A 17,322-nucleotide genomic window follows, 5' to 3' on the forward strand; every position below is an offset into this window, starting at 1 on the left:
TCCACAAGAAGCTCTGAGACCAGACGGTGTATGATACATCCTATGATTTTAGATCTGTTTTTACAGTGGTGCAAAGGCAAGAAGAACAGTCCTTCTCACCTAAAAAGTACCAGTAACAAGTCCATCTTTGTACTTCAGAAAAAGGGAAAGTATTAGCCGCTCGGTCGTCTGACTGTGATCCCATGGACTCTAGCCTGCTAGGCTCCTTTGTCCATGGAGTTCTCCAGGCAAGGATACTGGAGTGGGTTGCCATTTCCTCCTCCAGGGATCTTCTCAACCCAACGATCAAACCCAGGTCTCCTCAATTGTAGACAGATTCTTTACCGTCTGAGCCATCAGGGAAGCATACTTCAGAGAGTATAAAACTAATTCACTTTTTAAAATATTTCAACACTGTATCTATATTTTTTTAAAGTTTAAATTCTGACAGAGCTATTTACCTTTCAGTACCCTTTCATTTGAGAATCTTCTTGGATGTTCACTCATGCATGTCTATTTTAGCAGATAAACTTTTATTCAAAATTAAAAAATTTCAGTAGGATTGTATTAGATATAAATAATACCAAAATGCCAACAGTAACAATAACCTAGGCAGGCAGGGACGGGGGAGTCACAATCTAAAATTACTCCAATATGTTATCTAAAATGCCCAGTTTTCAACAATAAATTATAAGATGAGGAAGGAAGAAAGGAAAGGAAAGGAGAGGAGGGAGGGAGAAAGGAAGGACAGGAGGGAGGGAAAAAGGAAAGACAGGAGGGAAGAAAAATGTGACCCAAGTTAATAAAAAATAGCAATTGCTACAAATGGTTTCTGAGTATCCCCAGATGTTGGTTTAAGCAAAGATTTCAAAATATCCATATAAACATGTTAAAAATTTTAACAGACCCCCATCTTTAATGTTTAATTATGAAAACAATCAACAAATAAAAAAATTTTCAGTAAGGGTATAGCATTTAGGTAAAAGAACCACATGGAAACTCTGAAGCCGAAAAGTACAATAACTAAAACAAAAACTTCACTACACAATTCAAGACGGCAGAAGAAAATCTATGACCTTGAAGATACATCAGTAGAAAATATTCAATCTGAAGGACAGTGAAGAAAAAAAGGTTGTAGAAAATTGAAGAGAGCCTCAGCAACCAACTTACCAACATTTCTGGAGTTCCAAAGGAGAGGAGAATAAGGGCAGGAAATAAGGTTTTTTTAATAAAACATCAATCAAAAACTTCCCAAATTAGATTTTTCAGCAGAAATCACATCTATAGGTCTTAGAAGTTCAATGAATCTCATGGAGAATAATTACAAAGACACACACCTAGACACATCATAGTCAAAACTGTTAAGAACAAACACAAGGAAAAAAATCATGCAAGCATAAAGAGAAAAATTACTCAGCATAGCAGAGAACCATCAACACGATTAACAGCTTTCTTTTTCTTTTTCCCCCTTTAACAATAATACTGTATTATAAAAGCACTTTACAACCCCATCCCATCTTCGAGTACAAGTTACTGGAGATGTGGGCTAATGATTATCTGAAAGCATTTCTCTCGTCAGACCTATAATCCAAGTGCTCTCTGAATATTATAAGGTGATAGTAAGTGGGAAGTGGAGGAGGAAGAGGAAAGAGAGGGGAATAAGGTTCTCCCAGTTAAGGGCTTTGTTACAATGAGGGGATGGGGAAGTATGAAGATATTTTTGCTGTCTTTTCATCCTTATACTGTGTTAAGTAATGCCTGCAACATAAATTCAGCAGGCTTTTCCTGAGCTGTAACTCAGAAATTTACTAACACCTGACTTTCAATCAACAACAGAGGCCAGAAGACAGAGGAATCACATTCTGAAAGTGCTAAAAGAAAAAAACCTGTCAACCAAGAAGGCAACAAAACTACCCTTCGAAATAAAGGCATAATAAACGCTGTCTCAGATCAACAAAGACTGAATTTTTTGCAGACCTGCCATACAAGAAATACTAAAAGAAGTCCATCAGGTTGAAAGGAAATGACACCACACTTAAAATACACAGGAAGAAAAGAACACCAGAAATGGTAAATATGTGGGTTAAGCTAGAAGACTATAAATACATTTTTCTCATTTCTTCTCTTAACATCTTTAAAAGACATAAGTATATATAAAGCAATACTTTTAACACTGTATTGCCAGGTTTATAGCATATATGTATATTATATACATATAGCAATAGTGACAAAATATAATTGACTTCTTTGGTGGCTCAGATGGTAAAATGTCTGCCTGCAATGCGGGAGACCCAGGTTCAATCCCTGGGTTGGGAAGATACCCTGGAGAAGGAAATGGCAACCCACTCTAGTACTCCTGCCTGGAAAATTCCATGGATGGAGGAGGCTGGTAGCCTACAGTCCATGGGGTTGCAAAGAGTTGGACATGACTGAGCGACTTCACTTCACTTCACTTCAGCGGCAAAATAGAGGAAGGAGAAAATGGAGCTATACTGAGCAAAGTTTCTATATTTTACTGATATTGACTTAGTGTCACTATTAAATGTTTATTTAATATTAAATTTAACATTAAATAAGTTAATGTTAATTTTAACATTAAATAATGTTAAAATTAACATTAAATAAGTCTATTTAATGTTAAAATGTATAATATAAACATTATAGCAACCACAAAGAAAATATCTTAAATTATATTTAGAATAAACACCAACAGAGTAACTAATAGGACATACTAGAAGATACTTAACTCAAAAGGCAGTAAGGAAGCACTGAGAAAACCCATGAGATATACATAAAGCAAATGGCAAATGTAAATCCAATGAAGTCCATAATTTAATATGAATGTCTGAACAGCGCAATGGAAAGGTAGAGACTGTCAGACTGGACAAAAAAGCACAAGATTCAATCATGTGCTGCCAGCAAGAGACATACTTTAAATTCAAGACTGAAAGAAAAAAGATGGGGAACAAGGATGGACACACACACACCCTCGTACACACACCCCACTCCCACCCCCATGGAAAGAGTAACCAGAAGACAGGTGGAGTGGTTACATTACAATTAGACAAAACAGACTTTAGGACAAATACTAAAGATGAAGAAAGATATCGCTTTCTAATGACAGCCAATAAATTAAGAAAGTATTGTAACAATTATAAACCCTAAAATAATGAAACAATAACATTATTAAAAAGAAAACAAAATTCAACAAATTATCACTGGAGATTTCAATACTGCACTATAAATAATTTTGCTAAAGATACAGAAAACCTGAAAACAGAAAAACACACTTAATCGACTAGACCTAGCTGGCATGAAAACAGAACACTCTCAATCGACTAGACCTAGCTGGCATATATACAAAACTCCAACAAACAACATAAAAAATATTGTTTCCAAGCACACACTCTCCAGGACAGATCAAATGCTAGACAATTAAACAAGCCTTAAAAATGTAACAGGACTTAAGTCATACAAAGTATGTTTTCCAACCATAACAAAATTTAAGTAGATATCAACTAAATTAGAATTAAGCAGTTATCAACTGGAAAATTTTCAAGTATTTGAAAATTAAACTTCACAATTCTGAATAGTACATACCTCAAAGAAGAAATTAAGAGATGTTAGAGAATACTTTTAACTGAATGAATAAAACAAACGTAACAAAATGGGATGCAGCTTTATAAAGCAGTACTGAGAAGGAATGATATACTTTTATATATTTGAAAAAAAGTGGAAATCTCAAATCAGTGACATGAGCCTCCATTTCAATAAACCAGAAAAAGAGCAAACTAAACCCTAAAGCAAGCTGAAAAAAATATTCAAAATTTAGAGCAGAAATACAAATGAAATACAAAACAGAAAAACAGAGAAAAACTTGGTTCTTTTAGAAAGACTCAAAAAATTTACAAACTTTTACAAAAACTGACCTACAGAAGAGAGAAAAAAAAACAGGATACACACACACACACACACACACACACACTCTTATGGCTGATTCATGCTGTCATATGGCAGAAACCAACACAACATTGTAAAGCAATTATCCTCCAATTAAAAATAAATTTAAAAAAAAAAAGAAAAAATACAAGCTACCAAAATTAGAAGTGAAAGAAGGGATACTAACACTGAACTCACAAAAATTTAAAGTTTATAAGGGAAGGACTACTATAAACAAATAAATGCCAAGAAATCAAACAACTTTTATAAAACTTCTTAAAAGACACATATTACTGACACATTAACTAAAGAGGAAACAGAAAAATCTGAACAGACTTAGTATTTTAAAATCCTCCCCAAAAGAAATGGCTTCGCTGATGAATTCCATCAAATATTTACAGAGGAAATATCAATCCTTCATAAACTCCTTCACGAAACAAAGGAAGAGGGTACATCTTCCAACTCAATCGGTAAGGCTAGAGTTATATAAAGACATCAGATGAAAACTACACTCCAATGTCTCTCATCAACAGATACAACATGCTTACAAGGTATTAGCAGACTGATCTAGCAACAGATTAAAAAAAAAAAAAAAGCCTATACACCAAGACCAAGTAACATTTATCCCATGAAAGCAAAGCTAGTTTAACATCTGAAAATCAATTAATATAATACACCATATTAAAAGAATAAAGAACAAAAGCTATATGGCTGTCTCAATAAACATAAAAGAAAGCTCTTGTCAAATCATGACCAAAAAAATCTAAACAAACTAAGACTAGAAGAGAACTTCCTCAAACTGATAAAAGGTATCTAAAAAAACCTAACATCATGTTTAATGGTTAAACACTGAATGCTATCCTCCTAAAAACCAGAATGTACATTTTTACCACTTCTATTCAACACTGTACTAAAGATTCTAACTAGTAAAACCAAGTAGGCAAAATCAACCAACCAATTAAGCAAAGATATCTAAATTAGAAAACAAGAAATAAACCTCTAGTGATGTGATTTCATATGTAGAAATTTTCTAAAAAATCCACAAAAAAGTTACAAGGACTAATAATAATAAGCAGTTCAGCAAGGCCACAAGAGATTAGATCAATTAAAAAAATCAATTATATTTCTATAGTGAAATAACAACTTTCTATCGTATCTATCAAAAATTTGAATTAATCATATTTTCTTTCCTATCCCTCAGTAGTTTAAACTTTTTTTTTTCAAGTTAGATTTATCATAGGCATCTTATCTTTTTAGTTGTTATGGTGAACATATACCTCTTCTTCAATAGCCCTAATCCTATTCTTTCTAATAAAAAATCATTTATGTAAAATTGAGTTTATAAGCAGTTCCTTTACAGAATTCTCAGAACTATCAGCACAAAATACAAGCAGGCAGATGAACTGAACAGAAATGATTTCAGAAACAGACTCTGCCTTCCCCAAAAACATGGAAATTCAGTATATGATAAATGTGGCATTTCAAATATGTAGAAAAGAAACACATCATTCAATAACTGAAATGAGGACAAATGGTTAGCCATCTGGAAAACGGTAAAGCTGATCTCTCCATTTACTGCTTATACCAAAAATATTCAATATAAATCAAAAAGATTTTAAACAATTTAACCCATAAAAATAGACAACCCATACAATTTTTCAAGTTCACTGAATCTAAAACTACCAATCCTAAGAAACACAACTATTTTATGTTAATAAGAAAAAAACAATGTCAAACTATGACAAGACAGAAATTCATGTCTTTCAGAGATGTTACAATATGGAAGGAAAAACGAGTCCTACAATCAGTGGTAAAGACCTTCTAAACCTTACACAGGAAACCGCCTCCCCTACCCATGACCATGAATAAAAAGATCACTAACTCAATCACACAAAATTAAAATGTCTACAAGGCAAAAGCAAAATCAAAAGATAAGCAAAAATTGAGTAAAACCAATCTTCTTAACACATGACCAAAAAGATCACTGAAAATATACATATGGCCAGTAACAATGGGGAAAAAATGCTGAAACTCATAACGAAATTTTGAAAATCAATACTAACAAAAACCTGACAAATTTTAAAAAGTTGGACACTAGCTAGTATCATCAAAGAGACAGATTCCCATTTTCCCAGACTACTGATGTAGGGACAACCATTTTGGTTAGGCAATTCAACCACAAATTATTAAATGTACACACTTTTGACCCAACAATTTTTTCCTTAGGAATTTATACTGCAAATGTATTTTTAAATATGTGCAAAAATGTATCCAAGAATATTCATTATATTCCCATTTAATACTATAAAAAATAAACCTAAATATTCATAAATAAGAGGCTAGTTAAAATAATTATGGTACACTGACATACTGGAATATTACACAGAATGAAATGAGAAGGAATTATATGCAAAGGTACAGAGATTAACAACAAAAAAGGCATTTGGTTAAACAGTATGTATGCTGTGATTTCATTTTTATAATGATATGTAAATATATGTATACATATACATACGTATGGAAAATACATGGAATGATACATACACATACACAAATGTTAACAGTGAATGGGAATGAGGAGAGCCTTTTTAAATTTTTTTATAACAATCTCTACACCTTAAGTGTCTATTCCTCTTATAATAAACCTAATTAAGAAGTAAAAGACGCTCACTCCTTTGAAGGAAAGTTATGACCAACCTAGATAGCATATTCAAAAGCAGGGACATTACTTTGCCAACAAAGGTCTGTCTAGTCAGGGCTATGGTTTTTCCAATGGTCATGTACGGATGAGAGCAGGACTGTGAAGAAGGCTGAACGCTGAAGTATTGATGCTTTTGAACTGTGGTGTTGGAGAAGACTCTTGAGAGTCCCTTGGACTGCAAGGAGATCCAACCAGTCCATTCTAAAGGAGATCAGCCCTGGGTGTTCTTTGGAAGGACTGATGCTAAAGCTGAAACTCCAGTACTTTGGCCACCTCATGCAGAGTTGACTCACTGGAAAAGACTCTGATGCTGGGAGGGATGGGGGCAGGAGGAGAAGGGGACAACAGAGGATTAGATGGCTGGATGGCATCACCGACTCGATGGACGTGAGTTTGAGTGAACTCCGGGAGTTGGTGATGGACAGGGAGGCCTGGCATGCTGCAATTCATGGGGTTGCATTGGACACGACTGAGCGACTGAACTGAACTGAACTGAAGAAGTAAACAATGTTAAATGAAATCTTAAAATATGACCATTAAATATTTTCAGATCTTCATTTTAAAAGAATACGCAAAACAAAATTTATGAGAATCTTAGAATTTTTTTTAGGACATATTCATTTATTCAGACACAAATGCATAATTATAAAGGTTCCAATTTATTAAGTCACCATCAAGTCATTCACCTCATTCTACATATTAATCAGGACTCTTTGGTTGCAAGTAACAGAACAGAAAGTAGTTTAACTTAAAACTACTGGTTGACACAAATGAGAAGGCTTCAAGCACAGCTGGATCTAGGGACTTATATCAGCACCTGGTTTTGCTATGTCTTGATGCTGTTCTTCTCTATATTGGTCCATTCTTGGGCAAATCTTCCCTGTAGTGGGAAGAGAAGCTTTTATCTTCACAGCTCCAAACCCAGGGGGGAAAAAAAAAAAAAGAGTTATGTTTCTCATTCAACAGAATTGCCACTGGTTTAATCAATGAAATGTCCATTCCTAAGGCCAGAGGGAACATTTCATGCAAAGATGGGCTCGATAAAGGACAGAAATGGTATGGACCTAACAAAAGCAGAATACATTAAGAAGAGGTGGCAAGAATACACGGAAGAACTGTACAAAAAAGAGCTTCATGACCCAGATAATCACAATGGTGTGATCCCTCACCTAGAGCCAGACATCCTGGAATGTGAAGTCAAGTGAGCCTTAGAAAGCATCACTACAAACAAAGCTAGTGGACGTGATGGAATTTGACTTGAGCTATTTCAAATCCTGAAAGATGATGCTGTGAAAGTACTGGACTCTATACACCAACAAATTTGGAAAACTTAGCAGAGACCACAGCACTGGAAAAGGTCAGTTTTCATTCCAATCCCAAAGAAAGGCAATGCCAAAGAATGCTCAAACTACCACACAATTGCACTCATCTCACACGCTAGTAAAGTAATGCCCAAAAGTCTCCGAGCCAGGCTTCAGCAGTACGTGAACTGTGAACTTTCAGATGTTCAAGCTGGTTTTAGAAAAGGCAGAGGAACCAGAGATCAAATTGCCAACATCCGCTGGATCATGGAAAAAGCAAGAGAGTTCCAGAAAAACATCTACTTCTGCTTTACTGAATATCCCAAAGCCTTTCACTGTGTGCATCACAATAAACTGTGGAAAATTCTGAAAGAGATGGGAATACCAGACCACCTGATCTGCCTCTTGAGAAACCTACATGCAGGTCAGGAAGCAACAGTTAGAACTGGACATGGAACAACAGACTGGTTCCAAATAGGAAAAGGAGTACGTCAAGGCTGTATATTGTCATCCTGCTTATTTAACTTATACACAGAGTACATCATGAGAAACGCTGGACTGGAGAAAGCACAAGCTGGAATCAAGATTGCTGGGAGAAATATCAATAACCTCAGATATGCAGATGACACCACCCTTATGGCAGAAAGTGAAGAGGAGCTAAAGAGCCTCTTGATGAAAATGAAAGAGGAGAGTGAAAAGGTTGGCTCAAAGCTCAACATTCAGAAAACTACGATCATGGCATCGGGTCCCATCACTTCATGGCAAATAGATGGGGAAACAGTGGAAACAGTGTCAGACTTTATTTTGGGGGGCTCCAAAATCACTGCAGATGGTGACTGCAGACATGAAATTAAAAGACGCTTATTCCTTGGAAGGAAAGTTATGATCAACCTAGATAGCATACTGAAAAGCAGAGACATTACTTTGCCAACAAAGGTCCATCTAGTCAAGGCTATGGTTTTTCCAGTTGTCATGTATGGATTTGAGAACTGGACTGTGAAGAAAGCTGAGCACCAAAGAATTGATGCTTTTGAACTGTGGTGTTGGAGAAGACTCTTGAGAGTCCCTTGGACTGCAAGGAGATCCATCCAGTCCATCCTAAAGGAGATCAGTCTTGGGTGTTCATTGGAAGGACTGATGCTAAAGCTGAAACTCCAATACTTTGGCCACCTCATGCAAAGAATTGACTCATTGGAAAAGACTCTGATGCTGGGAGGGATTGGGGGCAGGAGGAGAAGGGACGACAGAGGATGAGATGGCTGGATGGCATCACCGACTCGATGGACACGAGTTTGAGTGAACTCCGGGAGTTGGTGATGGACATGGAGACCTGGTGTGCTGCGATTCATGGGGTCGCAGAGTCAGACACGACTGAGCGACTAAACTGAACTGAACTGAAGACCAGAGGAATGTTCACTGTGATCATCCAGGCATATAGCGTGGATACACACGGATTAAGAACAGGCTCCTTGCTGAAACAAAAATATCCAAGACCAGGTGGCTTAAACATGCATTTACTTCTCACAGTTCCACAAGCTGGAAATCCAAGATCAAGAGCTGGATTTGAGCTAGTGTCTGGTGAAGATGAGAAATCTTAGAACTGTTATGATCATTAATAATGACATGAGAACATGTGCCACATGTAATTACCCTGAAAACTCTTCATGTTTAATTTTCTTTCACTTTGAAAGATAAAAGCACAGGTCTAATACATGTACCAACATAGCCCAACAAGACAGGAGAGGATTTGGGGTCTTCCTAAAATAAGGGACCTTGGGCCTAAAAAAGAGAAATGCAAATAATCTTGTTAAGTGAGAAAAGATAATGGTTTTCATCAAAGAGAACTAATGACATCAATTATTTCCTGTGTATAGATGTTCACATCATGGTATCTCTATGTAATATTCATGCTGTGTTGTGTGCTTAGTAGCTCAGCCGTGTCTGACTCTTTGCAACCCCATGGACTATAGACTGCCAGGCTCTCTGTCCACAGGGCAGGAATACTGGAGTGGGTTGCCATGTCCTCCTCCAGGGAATCTTCCTGACCCAGGAATCGAACCCAGGTCTCCCACATTGCAGGCCGATTCTTTACCAGCTGAGCCACCAGGGAAGCCCAAGAATACTGGAGTAGGTAGCCTATCCCTTCTCCAAGGGATCCTCCCCACCCAGGAATCAAACCAGGGTCTCCTGCATTACAGGAATATTTAAGTATAAAAGAAAAGGGATTATCCAGGAAGAGCAGAGTACTATCCAACAGCTGTGACAGGTATGTTCATGTTCAAGTATATAGGCATCAATCACAGGTAAGAGTGAAGAAACAGTGCTAGATTACCTCTACAAAGTAGGTCAGGAAAATGCCCATCCCGCCAGATCACGTGGCTGAATTTCCAAGCTGTTGGTTCCTCCCTCTAGCCTATAAAAGTACAAAAATACAGGTTATTCCCCTCAAAAAAATCATGATTAGATACATCCTTAAAGCCAGATAAAACAGTTATAACAGTTATATGAAAATGTGCTAAATCAGACAAAATTCTTTCCATGGATTAAATAATGTTAGTTCACTTAGAACAGTGCAACTGTAATGACCCATCAGTGCTAAATGATTTCATGAAGAAATGACCCAGGCACTAATCGGACTTTTTCAAATTTAGCTTTTAGCTAAGGATTAGGATTTCTTTAAAATCAGGGCAATAGACTAGAATTACCATCAACAACTTAAAATAGGAGGACACAAAATGTACTTCACTAAAATCATATGTTGATGTTCTCAACTACTCAAACAGTTCTATTCCTGATGAAATCTCACAGTAACATTTCCCTCATCTCAAAAGTCTAATTATATTAAAAACATTTGTTTTTGAAACTACAAAAATGTTAAGTATTTAAAATTTTCAAGACAAAGGTGTTTAATAATGTTAAAATCGTCCACAGATTTTTTTTTAATGTCATACTATAATCAATCTTTTGGCAACTTACATAGAAAATTAACCCTCTATGTTGGTACTGCATTGATATTGGACATATATAATTTTCTTCCTGCAATTGGGATATGCTTTCCCCCTATATGAAATGGAGGTAATGAGGACTGAAACCTGAAATTTTATTAGATACAAATAATAGGCCAAATATAACCTTTATTCAGAAATAATTAAGCATTTTATATAATAACCCAAACATACTTTTAGGGCTTAATAAATATCTTGCAAATCAATAAAATTATAATTATAAAAGCTGAACAATTACACTATAAATCTTCAGAAAACAACCAAATATATTAATCCAAAGTTATGTTTAACACAATTTCATCAAGGGATTACCACAGCCTTTCTGATCATTCTGCATTTTCCAGTCCTTAGCCAGTCAGTAGCTTTGTTGCTAAACTAGTCATCATAAACAACAAAAAACCTATTTAAAATAATTTATTTCTACTAACCTCTTAATTGCCTGCCTCAAAGTTTTGTTCCCAAGCATTTAAAAGAGCATATATGCCACTCCTCTCAATTACCTACGAAAGTGAAAGCGAAGTCGCTCAGTCGAGTCCGACTCTTCAGGACCCCATGGACTGTAGCCTACCAGGCTCCTCCCTCCATGGGATTCTCCAGGCAATCACCTACAACTATTTTTAAATATGTATTTTCTATAGCTTTAGCACCAAAAGGATAAAAGCCATAGAACTGTATTATTGTAGCAGACAGTACCAAAAATACGTAAAGTAAAACAAAACTGTATCTGCACTACATTCCTATGCATCACTGTACATTCTTTACTGAATTCAACTTTTAGAGTTTCTAACAGTTCACAGGCATAAAGTTGAACAGAAAAGCCATGGCAAACTCTATCTATATACAGTAAAAAAAAAATCTTCAAATTATAAACTTTGGTATTACATTACAAGTCTTTTAAAGTTGATAGGATATATCAAGTCAACAACCAAGATGTTATTACTTTGAAATGCTAATATTCTGTTGAAAACATTTTCACAAAAAACCTACTTACTTTCCTGCATCACTTTTTATTGAAAGCCCTAAATTAAAGCTGTCGCACATCAAAACTATAACTAGATACGTTAAAAGAGAAAGAAACAAAAATAGTGAAGCAAGAAGGAAAGGGAAACATGTTTCACTCCCAAATACACACATCCCCCAGGTGCACTGAACAATAAAACCTCAAAGTCTAAATCTACACACAGAAACTTTGTAATGTCTTTCCTATCACAACCTTTCCTACCATGGAAACGCACAATTTCCCCTAACTCACAGACTACACAGTCTCTGTCTCTAGAAACCTGAATTATTTAGCATCATCTACCAATTTCACTTCTCCTTCTAAGTGTTTCTATCCCTCTTTCTCCTCTGCCACTCCTCACTACAAAGAATTGGGAAAAGCATCTACCAGGCTGGAAACCCCTGTAAATACAAAAATAAAGGTATAAAGTTACTTGGACAACCACCTAATGATCAGGTAAAGTGAAAGTCACTCAGTCCTGTCCAACTCTTTGCAATCCTGAGGACTATACAGTCCATGGAATTTCCAGGCCAGAATACTGGAATGGGTAGCCGTTCCCTTCTCCAGGGGATTTTCCCAAATCAGGGATCAAACACGGGTCTCCTACATTGCAGGTGGATTCTTTACCAGCTGAGCCACAAGGGAAGCCCAGTGATCTGGTAAGATCTTCCTCTTTCCCTGCCCCACTTCCCCTACTTAAAGAGTGAGTGAATATTTCTGCTTAGCACCTCTTCTGATTTAAGACTCTGCTGGCTAATTATTCTGTGATTATAATCACTTGCACAGGTATAATCAAATTAAGACAAAACACATATTAAGAAATAAATGAAATTTCTTGCAAGGACCATTAGCTACTACCCTTCCACAGTATTTCAGTGTATTTACCAGCAGGTCATTAATTGGGACATTTCTGTCATTAACTGAATCAACATTTTGGATCACCTGATATGTATATGCAAGACTACCTAAGATTTCTAAGACGTATTAAAATACTGTGGTCTCTTCCCAAAGGAGTTCCTAATCTAGCTTGGAGAGTAAATAAACATACAACAGATAATGTTAGTGATGATAATGCAAAGTGTTAAGTGCTATAACTGAAGTCTAAGCAATCTACCACAGGAAAATCAAAGCAGGGATCAATTAATTCTCCCTTCATTACTTTTCCCAAAGAGAAGAAGTGATCTTTTAATGTTGGTTCCACATTTAAGAATACAATGAATAGTATATGCTTTGGACTTTGGTCAATAATGTTGCTACATCTCTGCAGATATCAACTCAATAAAAAAAGCAAACCTATGATGTGGGTGCTAATATTATTTCCATTTTAAAGAAGAAAAAATTGACCAAAGGTTACAAGTAACTCACCAAAGGTTACAAAATTAGTAAGTGGCAGAACCAAAGCCTTCATAATGGTTTGTGGCTTCAGGCGTAAAGAATTTCACTGCAACGCAGAACACTCCGGTTTGCTCCCTGGATCCAGAAGATCCCCTGGAGAAGGAAACAGTATTCTTGCCTTGGAAATCCCATGGACAGGGAAACCTGGTGGGCTACAGTCCATAGCTCACAAACAGTTGTACACAACTGAGCAACTAAACCACCACCACAATCAGGCCCTCCAAAATCTACTGTGCTATCCCCTCCCATTTCTCATCACTACTACCACCACCAAATCGTGATGGCTTTAAGAATCTGAGAGGAAAAATGCTTCAAGTCCTTTAGCATTTTCAATTAAATCACATTTGAAAGTATTCAGTCAAAGTCTACTTTTACATTAGTTCTTATTTTTATGATTTAATGATACTTTCTGAACAGTGTTAAAAAAAAAAAGTAAAGGAAAAAACTTTGTTTCAGGCAAGAGATTTCTATGAATACGCTTAGAATTTCGACTCAATAACAAAGTAGACATATGTGTTCTTTTAATTTACACTACCTGCTTTGAAAAATTCATTTATTAGAACTCAGAATGTACTTTTCATGACCAAATCTATCCTGAGGAGGAAAGGAAACCCCCCAAATTCAAACCTACTATCCCAAACACTACCCTAACCAAGTCTTTCTAGAACGATTTTCTATTTCTACTTTCACCAAGAATTAAGCCAAAGTCTTAAAAATTTCACAATCAATGCAGTCAATCCACATGGTTAAGAAAGAAAATCCTACACACAAAATTACCTGGGAAGGAACTACTGTTTGTCTCCATTCTACAAATGATGAAACTGAATCAATTCATATTCCCACCAACAGTGCAAGAGGGTTCCCTTTTCTCCATATCCTCTCCAGCATGTATTGTTTGTGTATTTTTGATGACGGTCATTCTGACTGGTGTGAAGTGGTACCTCACTGTAGTTTTGATTTGCATTTCTCTAATAATTAGTGATGTTGAGCATCTTTTCATGTGTTTACTGGCCATCTGTAAGTCTTCTTTGGAGAAGTGTGTGTTTAGGTTTTCTGCCCATGTTTTGATTGGGCTCTTTGTTTCTCCAATATTGAGCTGTATGAGCTACTTATATACTTTGGAAATAAATCTTTTGTCAGTTGTTTCACTGGCAGAAATGTAAACAGATATAGTCACTATGGAGAACAGTATAGCGATTACTTTATAACTCCAGAATAAAACTACCATATAACTCAGTTACCCCACTACTGGGCATACACCCTGAGAAGACCACAACTGAAAAAGACACATGTAGCCCAATGTTCATAGCCACCCTATTTACAATAGCTAGGATATGGAAGCCACCTAGAAGCCCATCAGCAGATGCATGGATAAAGAAGAGGTGGTACAAATATACAATGGAATATTACTCAGTCATAAAAAAGAGAGAATCTGAGTCAATTCTAGTGAGGTGAGTGAGTGAGTGAAGTCGCTCAGTCGTGTCCGACTCTTTGAGACCCCATGGGCTGCAGCCTACCAGGCTCCTCCGTCCATGGGGTTTTCCAGGCAAGAGTACTGGAGTGGGTTGCCATTGCCTTCTCCACTAGTGAGGTGGATGAACCTAAAAACTCTTATACAAAGTGAAGTAAGTTAGAAACAGAAAAACAAATACCATATATTAACAAATAAATATGCAATCTAGAAAACAGTATTAATGAATCTATTTGCAGGGAAGGAATGGAAACACAGATTTGGAGAACAGACTTGTGGACACAGCGGGGGAAGAAAAGAGAGGGACAAATGGAGAAAGCAGAATTAACATATACACACTACCACGTGAAAAACGGATAGCTGGCAAGGAATTGCTATATAACACAGGAAGCCCAGCTTGGCACTCTGTGATGACTCTGAGGGATGGAATGGGGAGAGGGGAAGAGAGCAGGCTCAAAAGGGAGCTAAGATATGTATAAGTATGGCTGATTGGCAGTGTACAGCAGAAACCAACACAATATTGAAAAGAAATTGTCCTCCAATTAAAAATATAAATTAAAAAACAAAAAGATCATGAAACTGACATTGTGTGCCCATGGTTACACAGCACTTAACCATCATGGCAAAGAATTCAACCAGACTTCCTGCATCCAAATAAATGTTTACTTTAACATGGCACAATAGGAGAGGTCATTTCCAATTAAAATATATTTAATGTTACTATTAACAATATTCTGGGAGTCAAAAAAAACATCTTTGAAGGATAAGATCACTGCAAATAAAATTTGAAATTAAAATGCTATCTACAGTAATGATCATTGTTGTTGTTGTTCTGTCGCTAAGTCATGTCCAATTCTTTGCAACCCCATGGACTGCATCACGCCAGGATTCCGTCTTTCACTGTCTCCAGAGTTTGCACAAACTCCTGTTCATTGCATTGATGATGACATCAAATCATCATCAGGATATTTTCCAATGAGTCAGCTTTTTGCATCAGGTGGCCAATGCACTGGAGCTTCAGCATCATTCCTTCCAATGAATATTCAAGGTTGATTTCCTTAAGGATTGAGTGGTTTGATCTCCTTATTATCCAAGGGACTCATCATGAGTCTTCTCCAGCATCCCAATTCAAAAGCATCAATTCTTCAGCACTCAACCATTTTTTATGGTCCAACTCTCACATCCATACACAACTACTGGAAAAACCATAGCTTTGACTATACAGATCTTTGTTGGCAAAGAGATGGCTCTGCTTTTAATTCACTGTCTACATTTGTCACAGCTTTCCTTTCAAGGAGCAAGCATCTTCTAATTTCATGGCTGCAGTCACCGTTAGCAGTGATTTTGCAGCCCAAGAAAATAAAATCTGTCACTATTTCTACTTTTTCCCCCTTCTATTTGCTATGAAGTGATGGGACCGGATGCTATAATCTTCATTTTTTGAATGCTGAGTTTTAATCCAGCTTTTTCACTCTCTTCTTTCACACTCTTCAAGAAGTGCTTTAGCTCCTCTTCACTTTCTGTGGTTGTTGATTCTCCTGGCAATCTTGATTCTAGTTTGAGATTCAGCCAGCCCGGCATTTTGCATGATGTACTCTGCATATAAGTTACATAAGGAGGGTGACAATATACAGCCATGATGAACTCCTTTCTCAACTATGAACTAGTCCATTTTTCCAAGTCCAGTTCTAACCATTGCTTCTTGTCCTGCATACAGGTTTCCCAGGAGACAGGTAAGGTGGTCTTATATTTCAATCTCTTTAAGAATTTTCCAGGTTTGTTGTAATCCACAAAACCAAAGGCTTTAGCATAGTCAATGAAGCAAAGTAGATGTTTTTCTCAAATTCCCTTGCCTTTTCTATGACACAACAGATGTTGCCAATTTGATCTCTGGTTCCTCTGCCTTTTCTAAATCTAGCTTGTACATTTGGAAGTTCTCAGTTCACATAATGTTGAAATCTAGCTTGAAGGATTTTCAGCATTACTAGCTGAATAACACTGCTAGCATGTTAAAGGAACTCAATTGTACACTAGTTTGAACATTCTTTAGCACTGTCCTTCTTTGGGATTGGAATGAAAACTGACCTTTTCCTGAATCCACTGCCAAGTTTTCAAATTGGATGACATACTGAGTACAGCACATTAACAGCATTATCTTTTAGGATTTAAAAATAGTTTAGCTGGAATTCCATCACCTCCACTAGCTTTGTTTGCAGTAATCCTTCCTAAGGCCCACTTGACTTCACACTCCAGGATGTTTGGGTCTAGGTCAGTGATCACACCATCGTGGTTTTCCGGGTCACTAAGACCTTTTTTGTACAGTTCCTTTGTGTATTCTTGCCACCTCTTCTTAATCTCTTCTGCTTCAATAATGGTTACCATGTAAAGAAACAAAAAATTAAGTTCACCTGATTTTTATAAAATTATTCTACTCTAATAATTTAGGATAACAAAGAAGAGATTACAGAAATACCCATTTGAAAATAAGTTCAGCTATTTGAAGTGTCAATTCTTTATTAATAAAAATGTTA

At 36.5% G+C, this 17,322-nt stretch overlaps 1 protein-coding gene across 22 annotated transcripts in view; it reads right to left on the minus strand.

The window, feature by feature from the left end:
* ZNF148 (zinc finger protein 148) overlaps positions 1-17,322 on the minus strand; it is a 142,527-nt gene that overhangs the window by 94,301 nt on the left and 30,904 nt on the right. For 9 of the 22 annotated variants that reach the window (XM_042232553.2, XM_027956612.3, XM_042232547.2 and 6 more), the window contains exon 2: positions 10,253-10,333. The gene's annotated coding sequence lies outside the window, so the exon portion shown is untranslated. Of the gene's footprint in view, positions 1-7,436; positions 7,533-10,252; positions 10,334-11,353; positions 13,414-17,322 lie in introns of all 22 variants that reach the window. The other 13 variants (XM_042232493.2, XM_060418787.1, XM_060418778.1 and 10 more) reach the window with 7 other exon arrangements.

This window comes from Ovis aries, chromosome 1 (assembly GCF_016772045.2).
Source record: "Ovis aries strain OAR_USU_Benz2616 breed Rambouillet chromosome 1, ARS-UI_Ramb_v3.0, whole genome shotgun sequence".
Classification (NCBI taxonomy): Eukaryota; Metazoa; Chordata; class Mammalia; order Artiodactyla; family Bovidae; genus Ovis; species Ovis aries.